The 3,956-nt window shown below is 40.1% G+C and overlaps 1 long non-coding RNA gene across 1 annotated transcript; it reads right to left on the bottom strand.

The window, feature by feature from the left end:
- Positions 1 to 319: 319 nt before the first annotated feature.
- Positions 320 to 1,191, bottom strand: LOC132130917 (uncharacterized). Its single transcript, XR_009428812.1, has 3 exons — positions 1,164 to 1,191; positions 806 to 907; positions 320 to 728 (listed from the first exon to the last, which is right to left on the bottom strand). It is a non-coding gene; the product is annotated as an uncharacterized LOC132130917 (long non-coding RNA).
- Between the last annotated feature and the right edge of the window lie 2,765 nt (positions 1,192 to 3,956).

Consider the following 3,956-nt stretch of genomic DNA (forward strand, 5'->3'; position numbering starts at 1 on the left):
TTCTTTCACAGGTGCGGAATTTGAGGCGAATGGATATCAGTCAGGTACTTATACGGCAGGTGCACGGTCTTAAGGTAGGGTGGCTAGGGGAATCTTCCTTGGGAGAGGTGTGGTCAGGCTCTTCTACTTTCTTTGTAACACCAGAGCAGGGCCTTAGGCAGGTAAGTGAATGGTGAGTAATTAGGTAGGGGAAATACTGAATGGCGACTCCAACACGGCACACTGTTCCCACGCTCGCTCGCAGCGGGGGGCACTTCGCCAATACCAGGGGGTTACAAGTGGTAACAGACTCAAAGCCGACAAGGTGAACGGGGCTTCTCCTGACACCGACAGAGTGGATATTCCAGACAGAGCGTGCCAGCCTCACGTTCGTGACAGAGGGACAGTCACTTCTCTCAGCACAGGTGGGCTACAAGGATGCAGCAGACTCGAAGTCGACAGGCTGCACAGGGCTTCTACTGAGACAGACCGAATGGATGCTTCAGGCAAAGTATACAGTCCACATGCGTTGGAAGGAACGAACACTTCTCACAATACAGATGAATTGCAGGGATACAGCAGACTCGAAGTCAACGGGCTGAACGGGGCTTCTTCTGACACAGACAGAGTGGATATTTCAGACAGAGCGTGCCAGCCTCAGGTTCGTGACAGAGGGACAGTCACTTCTCTCAGCACAGGTGGGCTACAAGGATGCAGCAGACTCGAAGTCGACAGGCTGCACAGGGCTTCTACTGAGACAGACCGAATGGATGCTTCAGGCAAAGTATACAGTTCACATGCATTGGAAGGAACGAACACTTCTCACCATACAGATGAGTTGCAAGGATACAGCAGACTCGAAGTCGACAAGCTGCACGGGGCTTTTACTGAGACAGATAGTGAACATTTCAACAGGGCATCTCTTCTCCTATTAGCGCAAACAGAGGAGTTAATTCAAATCCCAGATGATAATTCTCAAGATCCAGACAGTTGGAACAGATCAATGTCACAGAACTCTCACTATTGACAGTCAACTAGCATAACACATGGAGAGTGCATGGCAAAAAGGAATGTATCTTCCACGCACATGACAATTCCACTTCAAGCATATAATGTGGGGGAAAATATCAATTTTAGGCACTGCAAACTCACTTCACGAAGTGCAATTTAAGGCCAGCACTCACGTTCGGGTCTCTGTCCGAGGGAGGGGGGGCCGCGATCATCAATGTTCTGTCATTTGTGGTTGTCATGGCAACAGTCGCACACACAGGCCTGGGGACGGGGTTACACTCAAAGTGTCCCACCGGGAACACTGCTTCAGCGGGAATAAGTTCCATATTTTCATTTTTTATCACACCGTGACACTGACAACATAAGTGATTTTAAAGGGAGCCTTCTTTACTTGCTTTTAGTGCTGGGCGATAGCATATGGCCTAATAAAAAATCTGATTTATGATTTAAATCGATTTTAAAATCAATATTCAACTGACAAAGAAATTTTTCAAAACAGGTTTTAATATAGTTATAAACTTATAACTGAGACAAGATGATAAAAAACTGTAATGTTATTACCTTAATGCTGGAAAGACCTATATTTTATTTTATTATTAATTTTTTTATTATATATTATTTATTATTATTATTATTTATTTTTTGTTAATACTAGCCCATCAGCTGTGCAAATTTTGTTTGTGAGGAAAATAACAGTACATTTTTGTCAGTTATTTTGTCTAAACAGATCGATTAATTTCTTCAAGATTTCAAAATCAAATAGCCTACTGATAATGTAGTAGCACTGTAAGATTACATTTGTTTAAATGCATTATTGCTAAAGCGATTGCGTGTGAATGTGCTTTATCTGTTTAAATCATGCTTTAACCCGAAAATAATCAGTAAAAGAAACAGACAAACTCATATAGCCTTTAACATCCAGCTCGACAATTGCAGTCATTATAACCTGATTTAAATAGGTTAAACATGAATTCTTGCTGAATATGCAGTTATATTACGGGCTGTTGGTATGAATTGTACTAGTGATGGAGGCTCCAGTCAGAATCACACCGCTCCACTCATCCTTTGCTCGGCGGCCTGTCTCTGTCAGACTCGTGGGGGAGGGTTGAGCCACTCTGAACTACGGGAGAACTGAGTTGTGCGTCGGTGGATGTTAAAAAGAAAAACGATTTTCATTCAAACAAACCGACGTAAATTACAAATTTGAGTTAATTGATAAAATCGATTTATCACCCAGCCCTACTTGCTTTCATATTATTTAATGAAGAAAAAAAAAAAATGCAGCTGCATTTAAATGCAGGTGTGTAAAATATGTGCAAGATTTGCACTGCACGTGTGATGGTAGATGTGCAGCTTTTATTCTTATTTATTTTATCTTCATTCCAAATCTTGTTTGGTTGCATTTTGGATAATTGCATGTAAAAAATAATTTTCGTTGTAATGCAAAATGTGAATTATTATTCATATGCAAGTATTTGTGCAAAAATTATTCATTCGCATTAATGACAGGGCGCATTAATATTCAACATTCAACAATCTGTGAATGTTGCATTTCTCTGTCGGAGAGAGCCAGCACTGTGAATTTCATCTTGCAGCAGACAAGAAAACATTTGTTTATTAATAAATAATTAAAATGTCTCATTTTTTACAATTATTAGGCTACTTCTGCATGTACTTTGTGGCAAACTTAATGCATGTGCTTGAGCATGGAATATATTAAGATTTGATTTTGTAAATTTAATATAAACCTCTGATTAGTTGAATATAACAAATGAACGACTAGAACTAGAAAAATCTTACGTGGGGACAGACCATTTTTTAGTCTATAGCCAAAACAACAGTCCTATATAAACCGGTTCAGCATCTTTGAAAGCCTCATAAGACACTGCCCATAAAGAGCAATTTACACCTTTATCTCGACCCCCACAAGCCTCACATAACTAACCCCAAAAAACCCAACCCCCTCCAGCTGAACAGAATTCGGTCTGTGTTTTGGCTCTGAGGAACAGTGTGTTACTGGCTGCAATACGGGCAGAATCAATTACACGCCCAGCATTTCTGCTTTTAAGGACAGATTTCCCCCACTGGCTATCTAGTGATGCCACTTTTTCTTTTAATTTATTTTTTTGGTGGGCAGGCTTCCAAAGCAGACATGGCTTCATAGACAAGTTTTCCTGCTTGCCTGATTGGGAGTCTGGCAAGAAGGGCAGGACCTGAATTTGGGCCTTGTCATGACTAGAAAAGAAATATACACAAAAACAAACAACAGGTGGACAAACTGTTACAATAAAGATGATTTTTAGGAACTATTAAGAGAACTGGAGAGATGGTCAAATAAAACAAATAAAGATGAAAATAGAGATAAAGATATAGAGAGAGCTAAAAAGAGAGTGACAAGTAAACTACAGCACAGACAGGTAAACAGGACAGACGTGGCTCTTAAAAGTGCCTTTATTGTGTGTGTGAGTGAGTGTGTTTGTCTGTATGTGTGGTCGGGGTTTAGAATAAAGAGCAGGCAAATTTGAAAGACCTGATGAGAGAGAAAAAAATATATATTAAAAATTCAACACCTTACACCAGAGGTGTCAAACTCAGTTCCTGAAGGGGCTCAGCCCTGCTCCAGGAAACATACCTTTAACTTTCAAATATTCCTTAATGACTCGATTAGCTGAGTAAGGTGCATTTAATTAGGGTTGGAACTAAACTCTGCAGGGCTGCGACCCTCCGGGAACTGAGTTTGACACCTGTGCCTTACACTTTACACCAGTATTCTTCATCAATGTTCCCAGATTGAACAGTTTTTCCACCCATTTGGTTGATTTTGGGTTGCACCATGTGTGAATAAATGGGCTTGGGCAGGTGGAATTTTGTTATTTTAATACAAAAGAAAGAAATAGAAAAGTTGCAATGTTCAACATAGCCTCCTATATAACCTCTGAAAGAACATTTAAATTATTTATTTTATA

Source organism: Carassius carassius, chromosome 47, assembly GCF_963082965.1.
Source record: "Carassius carassius chromosome 47, fCarCar2.1, whole genome shotgun sequence".
NCBI classification, from domain to species: domain Eukaryota; kingdom Metazoa; phylum Chordata; class Actinopteri; order Cypriniformes; family Cyprinidae; genus Carassius; species Carassius carassius.